This window comes from Vipera berus (assembly GCF_964194415.1).
Source record: "Vipera berus genome assembly, chromosome: 5".
Lineage (NCBI taxonomy): Eukaryota > Metazoa > Chordata > Lepidosauria > Squamata > Viperidae > Vipera > Vipera berus.
The window spans coordinates 13121980-13148659 of record NC_138207.1 but is presented as its reverse complement, the minus strand read 5'-3'; the positions used below and the strand labels follow the sequence as shown (position 1 = coordinate 13148659).

The 26680-nt window shown below is 40.7% G+C and overlaps 1 protein-coding gene across 3 annotated transcripts in view; it reads right to left on the bottom strand.

The window, feature by feature from the left end:
* Window positions 1-26680, bottom strand: part of TBL1XR1 (TBL1X/Y related 1) — a 239898-nt gene that overhangs the window by 137595 nt on the left and 75623 nt on the right. Inside the window, exon 2 of one of the 3 annotated variants that reach the window (XM_081328271.1) lies at window positions 11148-11299. The exons of the other annotated variants lie outside the window; for them this stretch is intronic. The gene's annotated coding sequence lies outside the window, so the exon portion shown is untranslated. The remainder of the gene's footprint in view (window positions 1-11147; window positions 11300-26680) is intronic. 3 annotated transcript variants of the gene reach the window in all.

Sequence of the window (26680 nt, the reverse complement as noted above, 5' to 3'; positions counted from 1 at the left end):
TCATCCCTAAAGCTAAAGTTAGAATCCAATCTTCATTTGCAGGCATCAAAATGGGAATGATGTTTTCATTATACTCAGGAGTGAAGAAACAGATGACTGATATATTCGTTCTCTCTAGGCTATAGGCTATTTTTCAGACTATGCTATTTCATCACCAAAAAAATGAACGGAAATGTCACTTTGTGTTTTTTTCCCCAAAATACTCCTCCTCAAAATAATGTGTTTAGGCAAGCCTAGGCTTTGATTGTTTTGCTTGTGTTATATACCCAGACTGGTATCCTCCAGGTATAAAGGTAGATCTCAACTTAGGATCAAAATTGGGGCTATAATTTCCATTGCTACGCAAGTTTCCCTTGTTAAGTGAGTTGTGCATAATTGTACTACAACTCCTATTAGCACAAACAATTCTCTTGAAATTATGGGAAATGCCATCCCAGTTGTGGAAGTGTAGACAGTAAATAAAACCTTTATAGACAGAAGAAAGGAAAACAAGGGTGGGTTTTTATATCAAGATCAGAAGGACAATCCTTACTTTGGATTTTTTTTTAATTCTATACAACAAATTCATCACTTCCTATTCTCCTGGGGAAATAGATTTTATGCACATAAGTGCCCTTATAAGCCACAACCTCTTTTCATATACACTCTGATTAAAAGCTATGCTTAACACTTATCAGTACAGTCCTCGTTATGGTCTAGCAGCTACAACTAATACTCCAACCACCTCTGGAAGGCAGAAGAAGCTGGTTGGAAGACATATTTTAAAAGTGGTCTTGGCTTCCATTTTTAGCTTTCGAGTATCAAGTGGAACTTTTCAAGGGACACACATTTTCATTAAACTCAGCTCCCTCCAGAAGGCAGGGAGGCACTCAGCTGAATCACAACATGCTGAATTATTTCCAGCGTCGCATTTCTTGTCTCTTACCCAGTGCTTTTTTTGTAAAAGAAAAAGGTGCCGGAACTCCGTTCTGAGCGTTCTATGACAAAAAAAGCCCTGCTCTTACCATAATTTTACTTTACACCATACCGGCCACCTTTGAACATTGCCAATCTTTTTTTTTTACCTCACTTAACATTAACTGTAGTGATTATAGTCTTACATCAGCGAAGGAGAATCTTTTGGGCTTAGCGTGTCAAAAATTCAGAAAATGCCTAACTTGACTCTGCTGTGTCACACCCACCTCCCTGAAGAAAAAAAGGAAACAATTGTCTATCTACTCCCTGTTCTGAACCAGCCTGCTACCGGCCTTGCAATAAGGCAAACCCCTGTTCAAACAGTAGAGACTGGAGAGCGTCTGAGGCTGGGAAGCGTCTGCCAAGATTTATTACTCAAACAACAGAACAAGAAACAAAACACTGGAACTTGAATACTCAAACGGAAGGGTTGCTTTCAGCAACCAGCCCTTCCCCAAACACTCCTTTTATTTAGAGTTCAGGGCGTGGCCTCCTTGTGCCTCCTCCCGAGGAGTCCCACAGCCTTTCTCTGTTTGTTCCTGCTCGACTGCCTCCTGCGTCGGGCGTCCTTGAACAGGGCCAGCTGTGGGTCATCATCCTCCGCACTATCGGGCTCACGCAGCTGAGAAGAGGGCCCCGGCTGGGGGCTCTGCGAAGCCTCCAAGCCATCATCAGCCAGTTCGTCTTCCACACCCTCCTCCTCCCCCTCATCTGAGTCATCCGAGACATCTGAGCCGGCTGCCGGACCCACAGGCTGGCCCTGAGTCACAACACTCCCTTCCACCCATCTAGGCTACCTTGAACAGTGGTTATCAACAGTAGCACCAAGGCTGAACTTGACAAGTAGAGGTCTGATCCTTTATTTCAGCCCTAGCCTCACTGCTGCCACTTAAAAAGGCCGCCTCATGCCGTTACCCAAGGTGTACAGTTTGCCACACATTCCTTACTTTCAGATGCTGCCCCTGTGGCCTACCTGAGGCTGCTCTGGGCTGCGTGAGGCCTTTACTCTTGAAACAGTTTCGGAAAATGTTCTTCTGCAACCTCTGCAGTTTCTGAATGGGACAACTCGCCGCAGCCAACTCGCCGCAGCCAATTCACCACAGCCAACTCACCGCGGGATAACTCGCCACAGGGCAATTCAACCATTCAATTTAATTATTTAAAATATTTTTAAAAATGTATATTAATTTTTGTCATTCACATTTCACTTTGTCCTTCCTTTGGCATCTTTTCTTTAATGATTCTATTCCAATATTTCTTCAATATTAGTGTAATTCTTGTCCCGTGGCGAGTTGTCCCATGGCGAGTTAACCATGGCAAATTGTCCCATGGCAAGTTGGCTGTAGCGAGTTGGCTGCGGTAAGTTGGCCGTGGCGAGTTAGGTGTGCCGAGCTGTCGTAGACCATCTGAAACCTGCACAAAAGCACACCCCTTTCTTGCATGATTTTCGAAGCCGCAAGAGAAAACATCTGATTTTTGCACTGCCTCTGTGACCTCAAAAATTGACACAAAAAGAGGCTGCGCTTTTAAGAATAATTATGTCACCCCAAGCATCACCTTTGATTTGAGTGTCATAGGGTTAAACTAAGGATCAGGGAGATTCAATCTTAAAGTACTGAAAATCTAGCCAAGACATAATCCCTCAGCCCTAACTACACCACAAATTTCACAATTCCACAAATGAAAATTAGAGGGCTGTGTGTTATGTACACTGCCTTGAATTCATAGAGGAAAGCTAATGCATACATCTGTTCAATTAATAAAGTGTGCATTTAAGTGTACATACCCATACATTTTAAAAAGCCATTTAGTTGGTCACAAATTAACTTAAAAACTCACAAGTAATTAGTGTACTATGTCCCACACATATGCAATATGTAAGCCCCCTGCCTCATCCTGTTTTCAATTGCCACCTAGCATCCCAATTTCTTAAAAATGCAATGCTGGTTTTTTTCCTTGTCCTGTGTTTTCCTCTTCTCCTTCTCCATCCCTAATCCAGAGAAACGTACTAGACTTTTCCTACTGATATTTTCTAGGAATTATCAGAGTGCTAGAGAACCCTGGAGGATGTAGCAATCCAAGGACTCTGAAATAAAGCATTATATTGATTTGGAATGGCAACAGGGATTTAGCATAACTTTTTTTACGTAAATACAATGAATATACTCAAGCTGCTGTCATCAGAATTAAAAGTCAGGAATTGTAAAGACTATATTTGGAAACTAGTAAAGAAAATGGGACTCCAAGCATTTATTAATTTTCCTTCCTCTTTTATTTAATTTTCCTTCCTCTTCTTCTTTTATTTCAGTGGGGCCAGAAGCCAATGATGCACTTGGGGGAAGGCCCAGCTCATACTCAAGAGCAGCAGTCTAAAAATGTAAATAGTTAGAAGTAGGAATCTACTCCTGGGCACAATGAGTTTCTTATTCTCATCTTCTCACCTACAAAATCAACCTGTCACTATCATTAGTCTGGATAAGGGGTGAGAAAATGTGATCCCTTTATGACCTATGGATTTCAAATCCCAGAATTCTGAGAGTTGAAGTCCACAGATTGTAAAGGGGCCATAGTTGCCCAACCCTGGTCTGGATACTATGTCCATAAGTTTGTGATGCTGAATTCAGCTCAATCTAGCCAACAACTGTAAAATGCAATAAAATCATGTTTCCTCCCTCCCCATCTTTTAGCCACAATTTTCATTGTAATCCATATTTTTATTGCATATCTTTATCTCTGTCCATCCATCCATCTCTGTATCTATATGATCGTTTTTATTGCTTTTCGCCTTGTAAGCGGTGAGATGGGGATGAAACAAATTTAACAAATAAATAAAATAAATAAAAATTAAAAAAATAATTACTTGGAAATATAGATGGAAGGAGTGCTTACCAAATTTGCACCTGACAAAATTAAATAGGATAATGAACAGCCTGGAACGAAAAAAATAAAAATTCAAAACTATCTTGGCATATTACAGATATGGGCTAAAAATTACAGAATAAAACGTTAGTACTGAAAAATCCAAAATAGCTCATTTAAAATTGAACCACATAGTGTAGGAGATGGATGCCTGGCTTGCTGAGAGTATTTATACAAAGATCTCAGAATAATTGTGGACTGCTAACAGAATTAGCAGTATCATACTGCTGCAAAACAGAACAAATGTAATTTTAGACTGCAGCAACAGTAGTGTACTTTGCAAAGCCTGGGAAGGAATAGTTTGCTTTAATGAGGCTCTATCTAAAGTCTCTACTTCTGGATTGACATTGCTTGTGGGGAAGCTGGCAGAGAGCGTTGGAAATGATGATCATGGGACCATGGCTGACTGTGATGACATTTGAAGTGGCCACAACTTTGCCAAATTTCAATCCCACTGGAGTTTGGATGCATTCTTTTAAGTTCCTCCGTTTGAGGTATGTTGAAACAAACATTATTTCCCTATGAGACACTATTTCATCCAATTGAAGGCTACAGACAGAAGAGTTTATTTTATATATATATATATATATATATATATATATATATATATATATATATATATATATATACACACATACATATATACATACATATATATATACATACACACACAGAGACACGTGGGTGTGTGTATGGATAGAGATAACACACACAGACATATGAATGCGTGTGGGTGTATGTATGGATATAGATACAGACACACAAACACACACAGTTTATAATACCAATCTTTAGTTGGAAAAAAATACAAGTTTAAAACAGATTGTAAAAGAAACACGGATTTCATCACAATAAGACTTACAAGATGAAAGAACATGGCTTGATCACTTTCACTGACTTTTGAGCTCTGTAAATAACCAGGCTTCATCTGCAGCATATTTATTAGCTACCATTTCAAAGATTATTTATATTGTGTGTGTGCCACTATGTAATATGTATTTTTTAGTTTCAACAACTGAACAAACTAGAAGTTAATATTTAAACTATGTGAGAAATAAAGACATGTTCAGATGGTGGTAACCATACAGAAAATCTTACAAAAGGGTTGATAACTTAATACAATAAATCCAGATTGTGCTTAAATCAATTTTCATTCAAAAGTGTGTATTTAAGATAGGAAAGGGATGGCTTAATCTTGTCAGATGTCTATGTCTGAACATGTATTCAATAATATAATTACAACTCTGCCACTCAATTTTACAGGATGTTTCCAGCAAATATTGGCCTACGTACAGTAAATATTCATCACTAAAGCCTCACACCTACAAGAAGGAATTGGCAGTTCATTAATCGGGAGATGAGTGCTTCATCCTATATAATATCACCATGGTAACTCAACAGCTTGATCCCCCTCACTTTCTCACCTTGCTTGGTTTCTATTCTGGTTTCCATAGAGTAGTTCATCAGAGACAGAATTAAACAACTTTTTTTTTCTGCTCTGATGGATCTTCCTTCAACTAATTGACAGAAATCATATCAGGTGGTACAAGAGGGGACATTCTGTTTTTCTAAACTCATGTAACCCATAATTAACATAATGACTAACCTTAAGATTTGTCACATTCCAAAGCCTCCTAGAAAAGCAAAATATAAGGATGAGAACCCAGAGGTGGCAGCAAAGGGCTCGCATCCCGCACCAAAGAAAGAAAAATATCTGGCACAACACATTTTCAAAATCAGCTGTCGAGCATACAATTTTACAATGATAATCACTTAGAGGAAGACAAAAATATGAATCAATATATATAAACCCTAGACAGTTCCCCAAAATGCTGACCTAAACAAAAACAAATGCTATTTAGAAATATCTAAAGGACAAGGAAAGGGAAACGAACCAGAAATCAATTAAAACAAGCAAGAAAACACAATAGTCCACTAATCCTACATTCAATGGCTTGAGGAGATTTAGTCTTATTGCATAGTTTCACAATAAACTCTGCGACACTCCAGAGGTTGCTGAAATACATCTTCTATTGGCTGGAGCTACCAGCTGCATTTCATAAGCTCCCCAATCAGGGATAATCCCCAATCATGGATAATAAGTTACAGAAAAGGTAGAAATAGTTCACACTGGGGAATCTATTACAGCTAGTTCTCGACTTACAATCATTTGTTTAGTGACCAATCAAACTTACAATGACACTGAAAAAGTGACTTATGACCATTTTTCACATTCACGAGCGTAGCAGCACAAAATCTGGACCCTTGGCAACGGTCTCATGTTTATGATGGCTGCAGTGCCCATGGGAACGCTTCAACGGTCGTAAGTGTGAATAACTGCCGTAAGTCATTTTTTTCAGCGCCATTTTAATTTCAAACGGTCACTAAATGAATGACTGTAAGTCAAGGACTACATGTATAGATAACCAACACTCTGAAGCCTATGGTGAGATAGGTTGCAAACTAATTTAATAAGTTATAAAAATATATAATAAAAATGGGAGTTTGTACAGCTTATAAAACATGTATTTTCCCCCCTAATATTTTTTTTCTTAAATCCCCTTTCCTGAATGTTAACAGACACATTAGGCTGATTGGAGACATACTTGTACATGAATGAGAATACAAATTATTTGCAAATGTTAGATACAGTGTACTATCTGTTTCAGAACAGTTCTTTCACTGAATTAAAAGTAACCCGTGCATCTTATGGTCATGTCCTACTTTTCACTAAAAATCCTTCTAAGCAGATTGTATGTCTACAAGGAAAGATTAATGGATGGCTGAGTTTGCATTTTGCTATTTTCTTTTATTGTGAAATTAAAATATGGTACATATCCAAGCACAGATGTCTGAGTGCTATGTGAAGGAATTTTAAAAAGAATCTTGTCAAATTATCTCATATATATCATCAGCGTTCTGAAGAATATATCAGAATACCTATGCATCTCTAAGGTATTTCACTAAAACACTGCAATTCTATGTTAGATCTAGTTTCCTAATTTCACCTAATAAGACACACGAAAGCTTATTTATGTATTTGTTTTGCATTGCTTTCTCAGCAGCTCCATTCTTTCTTTTATTGCTTTGTTTCACAGCTTCAGAATTGAAGGATTTAATAAAAATACAGTTTAGCCTTTTAGCGAATCTAGTTCTTAGTTTAATAAAGGTTTTATTTTTACTTAAGAATAAATTTAACAGTAATTCAGACTTATTTCTAAGCAGACGTGCTTAAAATGTAAAAAATATCTTACCCTGTAATGTGTTTGTTTTAACCAACAGCTTGCTCTTTAATTTAGTTTCATAAAAATATCTTGTGTGCCTACCCAGGTAGTTCTTGACTTACAACAGTTTATTTAGTGACCATTTGAAATTGCAATGGCATTGAAAAAAGTGACCTGACCATTTTTCACACTTACGACCACTGGAGCATCCCCATGTGATCAAAATTCAGACACTTGGCAAATGACTCATATTTACGATGGTTCCAGTGTCCTGAGTTTATGAGGTCACCTTTTTGTGACGTTCTGATAAGCAAAGCTAATGGGCAAGCCAGATTCACGTAACAACCATGTTGCTAACTTAAAAACTGCAGTGATTCACTTAACAACTATGGACAAAAAAGGTCATAAAATGAGGCAAAATTCACTTAACAGCTGCCTCACTTAAGGTAAAGGTAAACGTTCCCACACACATGCGTGCTAGTCGTTTCCGAGTCTAGGGGCCAGTGCTCATCTCCGTTTCAAAGCCGAAGAGCCAGCGCTTGTCCGAGGACGTCTCCGTGGTCATGTGGCCGGCATGACTAGACGCCAAAGGCGCACGGAACGCTGTTACCTTCCCACTGTAGTGGTCCCTATTTTTCTACTTGCATTTTGACGTGCTTTCGAACTGCTAGGTTGGCAGAAGCTGGGGCGAGTAACAGGCGCTCACTCTGTTACGCGGCACTCGGGATTCGACCCGCCAAACTGCCGACCTTCCGATCGACAAGCTCAGCGTCCTAACCCACTGAGCCAACAGAAATTTGGGACTCAATTGTGGTCATAGGTTGAGGACTACCTGTACTTAGGTAAACAGGTTTATGCAAAATGCAGAAAAATGATAAAAATCATACGCCAAATGAATTAACAAATAAGAATAGTTGAGTTTAGCAACCCCAATCACCACGCCTTCCCTTATTATTTTTGTACGCTTGCAAACTATTCATGCTTTGATCATCATGTCCACAGATTGTCTTACCTTCTTTGAGTTGTTCGTCAGAAAGTGCATTTCTAACTGTACATTTCCTTCATATACATTTGTGTTTTGCAATTCAATCCCATTCTGTCTGAATGACCAAACCACTTCAACATGCTGTGTCATTCATTCTCTTGAAGCCTTTCTATCTCTTCTTGTTTTAACATATACTTCTTAAAAATTGCATCTTCACTGCATTTGACTTTTATTTCTTCCTATGTAACTGATTCTCACTTCCACATAATACAGTAGATGCAGAAGGACATTCTTACGTATAGCCATTTTTTTCTCCAACTAGCATTATTTTCTGACCACATTCTACAATGTAAGAAATGCAAATAATAGAAAAGTGGCCATATTATGTAGAATCTACATAATATGGCCACTTTTCTATTATTTTCATTTCTTACATTTTTTTTCTATTTTCCCATCTTTGATAAACACTTCATGAAGGGAGACAGGTCTATCTCTACATGTTCCAGTTTTCAGTCACTTAAATGTAACTTTGCCATCACTCCCTTCATTTTCCTTATCAAACACAACTGCCTTAATCTTTGATACAATAATTTTCAGAACAATTCCCTCGTTGCATCATACAAGGTAATTAACATTTGCTGCAAATAATTTATATTCTCATTCAACAGTAAGACATCATGAGTATAAGTAGGGCACATCAACACACTGCTATTGTGCCTACAGGTACTCCTAATACATTTATCACTAAAAAAAATATTTTTTTGTCAAACATGCTTTACCTCCATCAAAAATTTATCTTACCCCAATGAGTAGCTGGTTACAAGTAGCCCCCAACTTATGTCCACTTGTTCGGCAACTGTCCAAAGTTATGGCTGAGTTGAATGAAGGGACTTACAACCTATACCCAAAGCTATGGCCATTGAAGCACCCTTGTGGGCACTGTGACTGAAGAAGAAACCTGGGGCCTTCAGTAGTCCCAGCTAACTTCCATTACCCCGCCGACACCCCGCTCCCAAAATCTCAACTTTAACCCTAATACCCCACTTCCACTGAGAAATGCCACCCATAATAGCATGAAACTGGGTCAAGAAAAAAGCCTGATATGGCCAAGGGTTTATCCGGAAACCTTCTGCAACTGGAAAAAGCAGCTGAAGGTTTGTGACACATGACAGATCCTATGTAGCATAGGACTATCGGGGCAATTGGAGTCTGGAAAACTAGTGACTAGCTGAGGTGTGAGAGTTGGCCAGCATTTTTCAGTGGCAACTGCAGGCTGGGGCTGAAATCAAGGTCTGGAAGTAGTAGCTGGTTGAGAATGAAGGTCCAATGCCTGTACTTCATCCCCAGCACTGCTGCCAATTGAGTGCAGGACAATTTTATTACCAACCACCCATTAATGTCACTTAACAGGGGATTTTTTCACTGAACCCCATGGTTCCTACAATTATTTAAACCATTTTACCACTTTTCTCTACCTGGTTCTTCTGTGCTTACTCATTTGTTGGAACTTCTCCAAACAGAGATTCTTATTTTTATACGCATCCCACACGAACCTTAGGTGACCCTAATTCCTACTGAGATACATTTCTGCCTTTCAATCACAGTTAATATATATATTAAATTTTCATCAGCTTCATCTCACCATTTTTTATGATCAGCTTTTCTTTCATTAATTCAACCATGTAATTCATACTAAACACATAGCTTTGGTAATTTGACTTGTTTCACATAATTATTTTTTGTAAGAAAGGCACACTACAGACTGGTTTATTACCCACACTCATCACATATCCCATTCCTTGCAAACAGTAAGGACAGCACCAGACAGATATGACACACTTGGATTCATATGTCACAAATACAACCAAATCCTATTTTTGCCCCAAAGCTCATATATCATTATAATATTATGGGATCTTTAATCTTGGAGGCCAACATACTGTTGCCTGATTCATATCAACTAGGAGCATGTACAATATAGAGATGCACATTCAGGAATTTATTTTTTAAAGCATATATAGGAACCTGCAATCATTATTAAAAGCAAATGTTTTAAAACCAAATGTTGCATAAAAAACAATGGAAAGTTACTGCAAGTTATTTTTTTCTAGTTAAGTTGATGTTAATTTTCATGAAAATGCAGTTATGACTAGTATTCCTTTTGAATCTTCTTTAGAACTGTGTAACATCTAGATCTGGTGCTGGAGAAGACTCCTGCGAGTCCCTTGGACTGCAAGGCGATCAAACCGGTCAGTCCTAGAGGAGAGCAACCCTGACTGCTCTTTAGAAGGCCAGATCCTGAAGCTAAAACTCAAATACTTTGGCCACCTAATGAGAAGGAAGGACTCACTGGAGAAGAGCCTAATGCTGGGAAAGATTGAGGGCAATAGAAGAAGGGGACGACAGAGAATGAGGTGGCTGGATGGAGTCACTGAAGCAGTAGGCGTGAGCCTAGATGGACTCCAGAAGATGGTAGAGGACAGGAAGGCCTGGATGAACATTGTCCATAGGGTCGTGATGGGTCGGACACGACTTCGCAACTAACAACAACAAACATCTAGATCAGGGCTTTTCAACCAGTGGTACAGGTACCACCTGTGGTACATTGGCACCTGGCAGGTGGTATGCGACCATCCTAGAAAAGTGGTAGCAGGGGAGGGGAATGAGCTGAACCAGTGGCAACACCACACAAGCCTGAGCGAGAGACGGCTGGAGCTGCAGGGCTGTCAGGGCTCAGCGGAAGCACCAGGATCAGCGCTTCTTCAGGGCTGTCAGGGCTCAGTGGAAGAGTCAGGATCAGCGCCAGGCTCCAGCTGGTATGGCGCTGATCCTGGCATTTCTGAGCCCAGAAGAAGCGCCAATCAGCTGGAATGTTGCAGCATATCCAGGTTCTTGTGATTTACATTCAGATGCTTGGCAACTGATTCATATTTATGACAGTCACAGTGTCCCAGGGTCATGTGAAGTGACCAAAACCTGCTGCAACCACCCAGCAGACAGGGAGAATAAAATCCAAACATCACCCCACCCCACCCCTGCTGCCAATCCTCAACAGAAATGCTCACAACAATGAAAACCTCGGACAGGAAGAAGAGCGCTGCTGGGCAGGCAGGCAGGTGTCTTGCTCGGCTGTGGCTTGGGAGGGCACTTTTTCAGTGCCATTGTATTTCATCACTTTTTTTCCTTTTTTTGATACCTTGCTAGGCGACTGGTGGTACTCGGATGTTGCCATATCCTAAAAGTGGTACAATGGGTGAAAAGGTTGAAAAGCCCTGATCTAGATGCATCCAATTATCTTTTGTAGACCACACACAAAATGATTATTCATGAGAAACTTTAAAGCAGAAACACCCAGGCTTTTGTTCCCGAGGTCCACTGCAGCAATGAAGAATTCTTCATTCCACGAAGCGAGTTTTTACATTTTTGCATGAAAGAAAGCAACATCTGTATAGCAATGACAACATGACGGAAAAGCTTTGCTGCATATGCAATGGATCAAACTCCCCAAGATAGAAAGGTAGGCAGTCTTTTTAATTAAATCAATCTTCCCCAATCTGTTGACTGGCAAAACGAACAGGACCATGTTAGACTAGTGCTTCGAGGCCTCTCAGCTCCCAAGTGCAATTCAATGTGCTGCTTTTAACCTTTATAGGGTCTTTATACGGTTTTCTCTAGCTGGAATTGATCTATCCAATTTGCACATCCAAGAATAAAGCGTTTTTGGTTCTTTGCAGTTCTGAAGACAGAAAAACTGAGGCCCACAGGTACTTTTCAGTAAGGTATCTCTGTTATAGGGCAAAGCCTTCCATTGGCAATCAGATTAGCCTTGATACTCTAGTTTATCGTTTTCCATAAGCTTTTAAAATTAAACTTCTATGGAGAGCCTACGGGAATTGAGATGCTGCTGCTGGTTTATCAATATTAATTTTACTGGTATTTTACTATTCATTTGACATTGTGGAAGCTTTATTGTGTTTTATTATGCATTTGCTTCATTGGTGATTTCTGATTACTGTTAACTGTTGAGAGTCTGTGATAGTAATGAGTATCTCTTTAGTAAATGATCTGCTGTCTTTCAACTGTTTTAATGTTCCAGTCCCTTCATCACTACCCTCTGTGGCATTTCTTTTCGAAGAAAGCCGATTATTTTCTGCAGTTCCACATATTTGAACAGGACAACATTGAAGAAGGCAGCCCTTGCAGTGTTATTTGAATAAATGGAACAACACCTGCATAACGAGATGCACATAAAAATCATGGCATCCACTTCTGGGGGGGAAATGCAAATTGAGATGAAAGGAAGCATTTAAGGCATCAAGTCCAACTCACAGCTCAGTGTAGGCTGCCAGAATAAAGCCTCTCTGACAAATGGCTGTCGAGCCTCTACTCAAAGGCATCTAGTGAAAAGCCCACCACTTCTCTTATAATTGGTTCTACTGTCAACTGTTCTTATTGCTATGACACTTTTCCCAACATACAATCAGAATCTGCCTTCCTATAACTAACATGCATTACTGAATGTCTTGCTTTGTGACCTTCTTCTGGGTGACATCCTTTCAAATACTTGAACAGTGGTAATCCATGCCCCACCCATTCTTTTCAACTATAAATATTCCAGGATATTTTTCTTTTTTTCTAGACTCCCGAGCACCTTCACTTCACATCTATCTTAAAGAGATGAGTGGCCCTTGTTGCTCTCTGAGATTGGTTGTTTTCTTGCAGTTTATCAAATATGAAGAGCTCAATGGCCAATCTTAAACCAAAAATTGCTCTAACATAACAAACTGGTTTTTAGGAGGCCACAGCATTATAATTGAGATTCACATTAAAACTCAAGTTTTTACCCACTTGCATGTACACATGGGTAGAAACTGTTCTCACTGTGGTTTCATCAATCAGAACCCCTGGCTTCTTGATATTGTTGAATATCACTTGCATAATTTTGAGATGTGGGTTCTATATCTCCCAATTCACAACCAATATTAAAATTTAAGAGGTGTGTGACTTGAACCCTACTGAACATCTCTGAAGGACATAAAAATTTCTGCTAATTGATGGTCATCATTCTGAGCCTGAGAGGATTTGCAAGGTAGAATGGCAGAAAATCCCCCAATCCAGGTGTGCAAATTTTGTGACATACCCCAAAAAACTCGAGACTGTACTTGCTACCAAAGGTGCTTCAACAAAGTAGTGAGTGAAGGATCTGAATTATGCCAATGTGTTATTTCAGTATTTTCATTTAATAAATTTACAGACATTTCTAAAATTCTGTTTTCACTTCATCATTATGGGATACTGAGTGTGGATTAATGAGAAAAAAAGAATTTCAATAACTATAAACTCAGGCTGCAGCATAACAAAATTGACAAAAGTGAAGGGAGTCTGAATACTTTCTCAATGTACTGTATATTTACCCATGCTGTAGTATTATTAATATCCTTCTAATCTTCTCTACTATAAGGGACGCGGTGGCTCAGTGGGTTAGGACACTGAGCTTGTCGATCAGAAGATCGGCAGTTTGGCAGGTTGAATCCCGAGTGCCGCGTAGCAGAGTGAGCGCCTGTTACTCGTCCCAGCTTCTGCCAACCTAGCAGTTCGAAAGCACGTAAAAATGCAAATAGAAAAATAGGGACCACTATGGTGGGAATGTAACAGCGTTCCGTGCGCCTTTGGCGTCTAGTCATGCCGGCCACATGACCACGGAGACGTCCTCGGACAAGCGCTGGCTCTTCGGCTTTGAAACAGAAATGAGCACCGGCCCCTAGAGTTGGAAATGACTAGCACGCATGTGCAGGGGAACCTTTACCTTTACCTTTAATCTTCTCTACTACCCTTACTAATTATTGGTATTATTATTATGATTATTATTACTCTGTTGCTTTGCACGTACATTGATAGAGTCTGCACTGGAAACAAATTCCTTGTGTGTCTAATCACACTTGGCTAATAAAAATTTCTATTCTACTCTATTAGAAAGGCATTAGAGTTATTGGTCATTGAGAACTGGCATTTCAAGATAATAGTCCATGATGATTGCCACATCACAAACACCAGCAGGCTGGAATATTCCTCATACCTATAATCTGTGTAAGGGATCCCCACCTCTCATCACCTCAAAATAACACTGAGAAAGAATTCCTCAACCTGTCTGAATCCCTACATTGCCACTTTCATTTGATATAAACTAGACAACACAACCGGAAGATCTTTACCCTACAAAAGTTAAGGAATGTCTCCCAAACAAAAATACCCAGCCATGATGTTACAGCCAAAAGTTAATTATTAATTAAAGTTAAATATACTTAATAAAACCATATTAAAATTTAGTTATATTTAATTTTATAACAAAACAATAATAATGAGTTGAAGTCCACGAGTCATAAAAGAGCCAAGGTTGCCTACCCCTGTTCTAGAGCCTCAATCTTGATCTCAATCACTTCATCTTGGCCTCATAATTGTAGAATGCAACCTGTATTATTATTATTATTATTATTATTAATATTATTATTATTATTATTATTATTATTATTATTATTATTATTATTATTAATAATAATAATAATAATTAGAACAACATCATCTCCATATACAAGCACACATAAAGGGTTGCATACACCTAATATACGCAATACAGAACTAGATGGTCATTCTCAATATGCAGTAAGTTAATATTTATTTTATGTACATAATTAATAGTTTATGTATAAACTTTAGCTGTCTAATAATTTAAAGTGATATGTTTAGATATGGACTATCGATTAATAAGAATAAAACATACAGCCCAGCGTTTTCTTTCAGAAGAGTTCAGGAAGTCAACCTTTTATGTCTCTGAAGTTCATTGTACTGTATTAAAAGAGGCAAATCCTGTAACTCTTAACTGCAGTGTAGCTGGCACAAAAGCTATTATAAAAGAATCTGCTGCCTCCCGTTTCTGCTCTAAATCCTTGATTTATTTGGGGAGACAGAGAACAGACTGAAAAGCTACCATTTTAAATACTCCAGACAGCATAAATACAATATAGGTCACCCTATCACTGTCTGCCGTTTACTGGGGGAGGACTAAGCAAAAGACATGTGTCATCAGGCAATTTACACCTACACAATTTCTCCTAATATATATGACCTTTGGGAGACTTCAAAGGGGATCTTCCAAAGCAACTTTTCTGGATGAATCTATAGGTAAAGGTAAAGGTTCCCCCGCACGTGCGTGCTAGTCGTTTCCGACTCTAGGGGCCGGTGCTCATCTCCGTTTCAAAGCCGAAGAGCCAGCGCTTGTCCGAGAACATCTCCGTGGTCATGTGGCCGGCATGACTAGATGCCAAAGGCACACGGAACGCTGTTACCTTCCCACCGTAGTGGTCCCTATTTTTCTACTTGCATTTTTACGTGCTTTCGAACTGCTAGGTGGGCAGAAGCTGGGACGAGTAACAGGCACTCACTCTGCTACGCGGCACTCGGGATTCGACCCGCCAAACTGCCGACCTTCTGATCGACAAGCTCAGCATCCTAACCCACTGAGCCACCGCGTCCCTTTGGATGAATCTATAGGAAGATGCAAAATTGGAAGGCCTCAAGTGAGGGAATTTTGGAAAAGAATTTGAAAAACAAGTGTACTAAGCAACTTATGTACAATTCACTGCTAGAAATAGAACATCTTGAGCGCATGCAGAAATATCAAGTGTGCACGTAAAGCTAATTACTCACACTGACACCTATGCAATCTTTACACCTCTTTCGAATCTTATGATTAGTTAGGCCTGGCTTCTAAAATTGTGCTTTTCAAAAAATATAAACCATGTCATATTTCTTTTCAAAATATCTTTCTTAACCATCTAGTATTTTTTTTATAAATCTGATACTTTATATATTTTTTTTCATTATGTTTAGCTTGCTTATATCTGTTTAAGTTTGTGTGATATTTGCTCTAACGTGGTCTAGAAGTATTTTGAAATAGGAAGTTGAAGAACAGAAAGCAGAAAAATACACACAAAAAAATAAAATTAATATTCACCAGATAGCATAAACCTTTGATCACATTCCAAAGATATTAGGTGCTGAGTTAAAAATTCTAGCAAGCTCACGAACGTGTATCTTCTAGATTTCTAGACATTTTTCCCACCACTTATGTGTATTCTAAAAGTTGCCCACATCACACACAAATTGAAGACAACCCCACTTCAAAAACAAGGTAGGGGTAGAAAACACTAACGTCAATATAGTAAAGCCCTAAAATAAATTTGTTTTACTGCACACCCAATACTTTCTGACAGAGTGGGTCGCTCCAGGTTGCCTATATTAAATATTGTCATTATGCAGGGCCAAAGAAGTATAATTTGCTTTTTGTGGTCTTCACCCTCTGGAATAGCATCCTACAAAAGGACAATATTCTCATTCCTGAGAGTTCTAGAAAGCCTGAAAACTTGTCGTTGGTCCCAGGCCTGGGATTGATGTATTAGCATTTGTCTGTGGCGCGTGTTTTCTTTTATTTCTGTTGCCTTTAAGATTATTTTCGACTGGGCTTTCCATTTGGTTTGATGTTTTTATTTGTTTTTATAGTTTTCCAGTTCTATATGCCAAACAATAAAACCGAGTAACATAAAATAAAACTGCCGGATGCATCTGAAATGTTTAGAATTTTCTGCAATGTAATGAGTATCATAAAAATGACTGCTATGGGAGGGAAAGACACTTATTAAATATTTTCAGTAATAATGTTGGAAGGACAAACAATACCAGATGATCACCAAGAAAAGAAATTGCACCATGATCCTGAGCTGAGTCATACTCAATGAACCTTGACCCCCCCCCCGCCCAATATCAAAAGGAACTATTCCAGAAAATACACAAAGAAAATAATAAGTCAGAGTTAAGCTTCTTTCTTCAAAACCCGTTACTGATCAATGAATCCATACATCATTACGATGAGCTACCATGGTTCTCCTCCTCCAATGTCAAGAAATAGAAAAGTAATTGATCTGACAGCCACTCAATCTTGGACCGAGAGAAGGTCTATTCTGTTTCTTCTACACTGGCAATCTTTTCTGTTCATTAATTGGCCAGTGTAACCTTCCCCACCAAGATGCTCAAATTTTGCAACAGACTACAACAATCTAGAAATGTAAATGAACATGTGCAAATCTCCCACAGCCGCCATGTGTAAAGTTAATGAGACTAGCATTACAATTAGAAAGAAATATACTGTTACTTTTAATAAATAAATGTTAAAATTTCATTATTTCATAAAACATTTAAGTGGAATGAATAAGGTTTCTTATTTTGAATAATGCACTAAACATGGATTTTATTTTCAGGAAAGCCGCTATTGTTTCTTATTTCCCACTTATTTTGATCCTCTTCAGAGCAGCAACTATAAAAAATACTGATTCACAGATATGGAAAAATTGGAAAATGGAATTAATGCACACAGAGCCTTCTCGCTTTTTCTTTACTCATTTTTCACACTGATCCCAAATTCAGGGACACACATAACACAGTTGGGGAATTTTGTAAGTGCCAGAAATTGCATCATGAATTGCTCCTTCAACAATGAATATTCCACCTATCAGTTTAGCATCAAATTCATTCACTAAAATGTACATTTCTACACACACTCCAAAAGACTATGAAATCATTAATACATGCCCTACTAACCAAGATGCTACAGAAGCACAAACATTTCTAGCCATGGTGGCACAGTGATTAGAATGCAGTCTACAGGCTAACTCACTGCTCACTCCAGGAGTTCAATTCTGAGCGGCTCAAAGTTGACTCAGCCTTCCATCCATCTGAGGTTGGTAAAATGAGGACCCAGATTGTTGGGGGCTATATGCTGACTCTGTAAACCGCTTAGAGAGGGCTGTAAAGCACTGTGAAGTGGTATACAAGTCTAAGTGCTATTGTTATTTCTAGAAGCCAAATACAACCATTTGTAGTCAGTCACTAAATCACCAATATCCAATAAAAGTGTACTATATGATCAAGAGATGACAGCTGCTGTAATATGGTTAGGTGCTTTGTCTATTTCAGTTGAATTAAAAAAAACTTCCCCCAAAAATAATTTTACAGTAGGTGGCAGCAGCATATTGATGTTTTTGCTGCCATATTGTGGTCATCTCAATTTTTCTACCCCGAATCAATTAGCTCTAAAACAGACTTCTTTAATTTAACAGAATTAGAAGAATAACAGAGTTGGAAGGGCCTTGTAGGTCTTCTAGTCCAACCCTATGCTCAAGCAGGAGACCCTATACCATTTCAGACAAGTGGCTATCCAATCACTTCTTAAAAGCCTCCAGTGATGGAACACCAACAACTTCTTGAGGCAAGCTGTTCCACTGGTCGTTATCACTGTTACAATTTCTCCTTAGTTCTAGGTTGCTTCATTTGGATAACTGCACTGAAGAGCAAACTAGATTCATTGGCTGAAAACACCCCCCCTTTAGCTCTATTTTTCAATTATTCAACCAAAACTTCATTGCATTTAAGGTTGAGCAATTAAAAATGAACCATGTTTGCTTTAAGATAGGTCATAGTTTCTCTAGAATTTCTACATATTGACTTGCTATTCTCACAATCTTCAATAATATTCAACCAAAGTTATCCATTTATTATAAAAGCTTGTATCTTGGTTTCTCTCCTTTTCATAACTGAGCAGTCTTAGTTTAACCAACTTGTACAGACCAACTATTAGCAAAATAATTTAGGACATCCTAGCAACTATTTTCTTGCTATGGTCAAAGCTCTTAAAGTGTGCATAATATCAAATTAAAAGTAAGTAAACAAGAAACAGATGGTAGAACAGCAACCACTAGGATACTATTGGTAAAGAGTACTACTTGATATATAGGACCATACCGAATAATCATAATCGTTATACAGTGAAAAGGAATGTGTTCCCAACTGGCCTAAATTTGAACATTTCTTCCAGATATTTTTTTATTGAAAAGTTTTAAAATATTTTTTTAAAAACATAAACTCCCTCCCTTCCCCTCCCCCCCACTTTCCCACCCTTCCCCTCCCCCCCTGACTTCCCAGAGCTGAATACAGGGTATAAACTTTAACCAACTTACGCTAAAATATGCTAACCAACTAAAAAAGACACTTTAAATTCTATCGCACTTTAACTCCTCTTAACATAACTAAATAACTAAATAATAATAACTAATTAATAATACATCATATAATACTAATACTTATTCATATACTAAATGAAACTTTCTAGTCCCATATTTATTCTGAATATAATCGATCCATCTTCTCCATTCCAAAATGTATCTCTGTTGCGAGTGTTCTTTCAAATATGCTGAAATCTTTGCCATTTCTGCCAGGTTTGAAACTATTAAAGTCCACTCTTCTATAGTAGGCAGTTCCTCCTTCTTCCAATATTGCGCTACCAAAAGTCTCGCTGCCGTAATTAAATTTAACATCAATTTAATATCTATAACAGTACAATCTGTAATAATACCCAACAGAAATAACTGTGGAGAAAACCTTATCTTTTTCTTAAATATCTTCTGCATATTCCACCAAATTTTAATCCAAAAAGCTTTAACTTTTTTGCAAGTCCACCATATATGATAATACGTTGTATCATCACAACCACACCTCCAACATTTAGGCTGATAATTCGGATACATACATGCTAATTTTTTAGGATCTAAATGCCATCTATAAAACATTTTATAAAAATTCTCTCTTAAATTTTGTGCCTGTGTAAATTTCACATTTCTGACCCATATCTTTTCCCAGATATCCATCGTTATTGGCTCCTGAAAATTCTGGGCCCATTTTATCATGCAATCTTTAACAAGTTCCGTTTCTGAATCTATTTCTATCAGTGCATTATATATCCTCCTTATATGCGCTGCACTTTGATCTCTTATTTGTTTAACCAAATTTTCATCGGTTGTCGAAATACCAACTTTCTGATCCTCCTTCCATCTAGCTTGTAACTGACCATACTGAAACCAAGTCCGCACTATTCTTTCTTCTTTTAAAATATTGAATGGCTTTAATTGCCATACATTCCTTTCCATTCTAAGAATATTATTATTATTATTATTATTATTATTATTATTATTATTATTATTATTATTATTATTATTAATTTTATTTATATACCGCCCTTCTCCCGAAGGACTCAGGGCGGTGAACAGGGCAAGCATAAAAAATACAGAGTTACAAAAGTTAAAAAAGGATTAAATATATGCCCACTAAAAACAGTAAATACAAATATTAAAATAACAATAAAAAACCCCACCCATCCCCCATCAGGCCAGGCCGGCTTGTTCAAATAAGAATGTCTTTAGATCGCGACGGAAGGAGCGAAGATCGGGCGCCATCCGGAGCTCAACCGGTAACTGATTCCATAGCTCCGGGGCGCCCACAGAGAAGGATCTCCCCCTGGGGGCCACCAATCGACCTTCTCTGATCGGTGGCACCCTGAGAAGGCCCTCTCTGTGGGAGCGCACAGGGCGGAGGGAAGTTGATGCCGGCAGCAGGTGTTCCCTAAGGTACTCCGGACCCATGCCATGTAGGGCCTTAAACACCATTACTAGTACCTTGAATATCCTTATATGTAGTCACATCATGTTTGAATCCCACACTTATATTTTCTATTGCATGTTTAGGTATTGCCCAAATTGGTATTTTATAATTTAGCTTATGTCGATATTTTTTCCAAACTCGCAACAGGGCATACCTTAATACAGGGGTGTCAAACTCAATTTCATTGAGGGCCGCATCAGCATTGCGGTTGCCCTCAGGGGGCCAGGTGGGTATGGTCAGGGTGGGCATGGCCTACTGGGTGGGCGTGGCTAGAGTGCGTATGGCCTACTGGGTGGGCGTGACCAGCTCTACATCGTTCGCATCAAGGGTGCCTGCGGGGGCCTGGGCAGGAATGGGACAGATCTGAGGGTCTCTGGCAGAAGGAGGCTCTCTGGGCCAGGGCCAAGGCAGTGGGGGCCGTTCCCTCACTGTTTCCAGGATGGCTTCACGGGCCACATGAAACCACTTCACGGGCCAGATCCGGCCTCCGGGCCTTGTGTTTGACATGTCTGCCTTAATATATGTGTCTTAAAAATATTATCCACCTTCTTATCATACAATAAATATCCGTGCCAACCAAATAATAAATCAGATCCCTCAATATTCAGTAATCTCCCTTGTGTTAGGTTAAACCAATCACTAATTGATGATAAAGCCGCAGCCTCATAATATAATTTAAAATTGGGCATTTGGAAGAGTGAGGAAGATTCTCAGGGATGACTCACACCCTGGACGGTATCTCTTTACTTTCCTACCATCCGGTAGGAGATATAGGAATATAGCCAGCCGTACCAACAGGCTGAAAAATGGCTTTTATCCGTGGGCTGTTAGGCTTTTAAATGGGACATAATCTTATGCAGAATTGACTTGGGAGGCCGGTGTGTGGTGTAGTTGGTTCACATAGTGTGGTGGGATGGAGGGTTTGTTGTCACTGTGTGTTGGGGGGAGAGAGAGCACGGGGGGAGGCTCAGCTAATCTCAATGTACACATGTTGTACTTTGACAATAAAGGTTTATTATTTATTATTATTTATTTATTATTTATTATTATTTAAGACCACCTCTTTCACGTACATCTTGCATTATCTTAAATTTTACTCTTGGTCTTTTCCTTGCCCAAACAAATTTATTAATACCTTTCTGCCATTCTTCCAAATTTGAATCTTTTTTTGAGCATAGGTATCATTTGAAACAAAAATAAAAATTTTGGTAAAACATTCATTTTCACTGCTGCGATTCTTCCCAATAAAGACAATTGTAATTTTTTCCAACTATCTAACTCTTTATGTATTTTTAACCATAACAATTCAAAATTATTTTTATATAATTTCGCATTTGAAACTGAAAGATATACCCCCAAATATTTAATATTTTTAACTATTTCAAATCCTGTTAATTTTTCTAGGACTACCTTTTGTTCTGTGGTCATATTTTTAGGCAATATTTTAGTTTTTTGCGTATTTATCTTAAATCCAGAAACTTTTCCATATAACAATATTATCTCCATCAGGTCTACAACCGACTGAGTCGGTTGACTTAATGTAATAACCAAGTCATCTGCAAACGCTCTCAATCTATAATCTTGATCTCTTATGTTAATTCCCTTAATTTTATTTGAATCACGTATCTTAATAATATTTCCAGTGTTAAAACAAACAACAAAAGTGACAACGGGCACCCCTGTCTTGTACCCTTTTCAATATTACATGGTTCTGTCAAACTACCATTAATTATTATCTGAGCTGTTTGCTTCTGATATATTGCTCTAATAGGTTGTAAAAACTCATCCCCAAACTCCATCTTCTCTAATACTTTAAATAAAAATTGCCAATTCAATTGATCAAAGGCCTTTTTAGCATCCAAAAAGATAAGTGCTGCAGAGACCTGGTTATTTCTCTCCAAAAATTCCAATAAATCTACAATATGTCTCACATTATTTTTCATTTGTCTACCACTTATAAATCCTGTTTGATCACTATGAATCATTTGCTGCATAACCTTCATTAATCTATTTGCTAAAATTTTTGCAAATATCTTATCAGTATTTAAAAGCGATATTGGTCTGTAGTTTTTGGTTTGGATAAGATCTTGATCTTCCTTTGGAATCAACGATATAAAAGCTGTTTTCCACGATGGAGGCACTTGTCCTCCAGATTGAATTGTTCTAAATAACTCTTTCAGAGGTTCCACCATTTCTAACTGTAAATTTTTATAATAAATGGCAGTCTAACCATCTGTTCCTGGTGCTTTACCCACTTTTAATTGTTTAATTGCCAAAATAATTTCTTCAGCATTTATCAATTGATTCATCCCTTCCCTTTGCTCTTGTGTGAGTACAGAGATATTCACTTCTTGTAAATATCTATCTATATCTAAACCTTGAATTCTATCTCCGGCATATAACTTAGAATAAAATTCAACAGAAGCCTTTTTAATATAATTTTGCTGAAACATCTCTTAACCTTATATTCTATCTTATCTATGTTACGTGACCTTTGTTTTTTCGTTAACAAATAAGCTAGCCACCTACCCGGCTCTTCCAGATTTTTACAATAGTAATTTCATACTAATTTCACACCTTCAAAATACATGTAATAGCCAAATCCTGGGCTGGGCTTAACTAGGGGCCTCGAGTGGAGACGTACCAAGAGGCCCCTGATAAAATTTTTAGCCGGTTATTTTAAAAGGTTAGGGAGGGGGAGGGAGGGGAGGGGAGGGAGGGAATCTTTAACCGGCACTCAGTCTGGACCTGTTAGAGGTCCCGACGGGACGGGGTCGGAGGAGGTGGCTGCTGGTTCTGGGAATGTGGGGGTGGGGCTTCAAATCCCCACGGCGATAGGGAAAGGCAGCAGGTGTTTGCGCGGAGGGCCATATCAACACCTGGGATCGCGCCCCCGCTATCTCCGAGCGGTGGCGCGCTCCGACCCTCCGGTTAGCACCCTCTTACCCGGGGATGAGGGTGATCAGGCCCCTGAGCTCAGGTTGGTCTATTTTAACGCTAGATCCGTAGTCAACAAAGCTCCCCTCATCCGTGACCTGATCGAGGAGGAATGTGCGGATCTAGCGTGCATCACGGAAACTTGGCTGGGCTCGGAGGGAGGGGTGCCTCTCACCGAGTTATGCCCGCCGGGTTTCCGGGTGCTGCACCAGCCGCGGGCTCAGGGCAGGGGTGGTGGAGTGGCAGTGGTTATTCGGGAGACTTTGTGTCCCCGGGAGGCCACCATTGTCCAGATGGCCGGGAGTGAATCCCTCCTCTTGAGATGTGGTCCTCGGGTTCAGTTGGGCTTGTTGCTTACATACCTGGCGCCCAGCTGTGTGGCAACAGCCCTGCCTGAGCTGCTCGACGCCCTCTCAGGGTTGGCAGTGGAGTTCCCCAGGCTTATAGTCCTGGGTGACTTCAACCTGCCGTCACTGGGAGGGTCGTCGGAGTTGGCTCGGGAGTTCATGGCTTCCATGACAGCCATGGGCCTGACCCAGGTTATTGAGGGCCCGACTCATGAGGGGGATCATACTCTCGACCTGGTGTTCCTGTCTGGACAGTGGTTGGACGATCTGGGAGGGGGTTCCCCGTCCATCACCCCTCTGTCATGGTCAGATCACCACCTCCTGAGGCTGGTTTTCCGTCATGCCACCCCCCGCCGCTGGGCGGCGGAACCGTCCAGGTGGTTCCGCCCCAGGCGCCTAATGGACCCGGATCGGTTCCAGAGGGCGCTTGGGCCTATACCTATCACCCTTACCCACAGCCCAGTCGATGCTCTGGTGGAGGCCTGGGAAACGGCTGCCACCAGGGCACTTGACTGCGTTGTACCCATGCGACCTCTGACCCGGCGCAGATCCCGTTGGGCCCCATGGTTCTCTGTGGAGCTCCGGGAGATGAAGCGTCGGAGACGAGGTCTAGAGAGCGGTTGGAGATCCAGCCGATCCGAATCCGACCGATTGCATAAGGTCTTATCTTGCGGCGATAAGGACGGCGAAGTCTAACTACTTTGCCGCCCTTATCGCGTCCGCAGATAATCGCCCGGCCGCCCTGTTTAGGGTGACTCGCTCCCTCCTTAACCAGGAGGTGAGAGAGGATCCCTTGCAGGGACGAGCCGAGGAGTTTAGTCATCATCTGGCGGACAAAATCGCTCGGATCCGGACCGGTCTGGACTCTGACTGGGCAGTCTGACGTGGAGGAATCAGGCGGTCTTGAGCATGTTATCTGGACTGAGTTCGACCCTGTTTCCCCTGATGATGTGGACAGGATCATGGGGAGACTGAGCACCACCACCTGTTTGTTGGATCCGTGCCCCTCCTGGCTAGCTTATGCGGCTCGGGAGGGAACACGAGGCTGGTTCCATGCAGTAATAACTGCTTCTTTGAAGGAGGGTGTCTTCCCTGCCGCCTTGAAGGAGGCGGTGGTGAGGCCCCTTCTCAAGAAGCCTGCTTTGGACCCGGCTGTTTTAAACAACTATCGTCCAGTCTCCAACCTTCGCTTTCTGGCGAAGGTTGTTGAGAGTGTGGTGGCGCATCAGCTCCCTCTGTTCCTGGAGGAAACTGATTATCTGCACCCGTACCAATCGGGCTTCAGGCCCGGACACAGCACGGAGACGGCATTGGTCGCGCTGGTGAATGATCTCTGGAGGGCTAGGGACAGGGGTTGCTCCTCTGACCTGGTCCTATTAGATCTCTCAGCGGCTTTCGATACCATCGACCATGGTATCCTGCTGCGGCGTCTCAGGGGGTTGGGAGTGGGAGGCACCGTTCTACGGTGGTTCTCCTCCTACCTCCAGGGCCGCTCGCAGTCGGTGTTGACAGGAGGGCAGAGATCCGCCCCGAGGTCTCTCATTTGTGGAGTTCCTCAGGGGTCGGTCCTCTCGCCTCTCCTGTTCAACATCTATATGAAGCCGCTGGGCGAGATCATTCGTGGTTTCGGGGTGGGGTATCACCAGTACGCTGATGATACCCAACTTTTTCTTTCCACCCCGAACCAACCCAGCGATGCCCTCTCCGTGATGTCCCGGTGCCTGGAGGCGGTTCAGGTCTGGATGGGGAGAAACAGGCTTCGTCTCAATCCCGCCAAGACTGAGTGGCTGTGCATATCGGCATCTCGGGTTAACCAACTTATTCCACCTCTAACGATGGGGGGTGAGGTGTTACCCCCCGTTGATAGGGCTCGCAACCTGGGCGTCCTCCTGGACTCACGGCTCAATTTTGAAGACCACATAGGAGCCGTGACCAGGGGGGCTTTTGCACAGGTTCGCCTGGTGCGCCAGTTGCGTCCCTATCTGGACCGAGACGCCCTACGCACAGTTACTCATGCACTTGTTACCTCCCGTCTGGACTACTGTAACGCTCTCTACATGGGGCTGCCCTTGAAGACCACTCGGAGGCTTCAACTGGTGCAGAATGCGGCCGCGCGAGTTGTAATGGGAGTCTCCCGATACTCCCATGTAACACCTCTACTCCGCGAGCTGCATTGGCTTCCGGTTGCCCTCCGGGTGAAATTCAAGGTGCTGGTTATTACCTATAAAGCCCTACATGGCCTGGGTCCGGGCTATTTGAGGGAACACCTGCTGCCGGCATCAAACGCCCTTCGCCCAGTGCGCTCCCACAGGGAGGGTCTGCTCAGGGTGCCGCCGGTGAGAGATTGCCGGCGGGTGACACCCAGGGATAGGGCCTTCTCAGTGGGAGCGCCTGCCCTCTGGAACCAGCTGCCGGTGGAGCTGAGGACTGCCCCCGACCTCCGATCATTCCGCCAGGGCCTGAAGACCTGGCTCTTTGAGCTCTCGGGCCCAGGCTGAGGAGAAATTTTAATTGGGGTTTTAAGTATACAGGGTCAATTTAATATTTTTTAATTTGGTTTTTTTAACTTTTGTATGGTGGATTTTTTAATTTCCTGTAAACCGCCCTGAGTCCTCAGGGAATAGGGCGGTATATAAATGTAACTAAATAAATAAATAAATAAATCCAAAACACATGTATGTTATTTGTATATTTGGGGGGGGGGGGAAGTTATCTAAAAATTTCTAGTATATCTATCAATAATCAGATAATAGATGCAGTAAACAGATAAT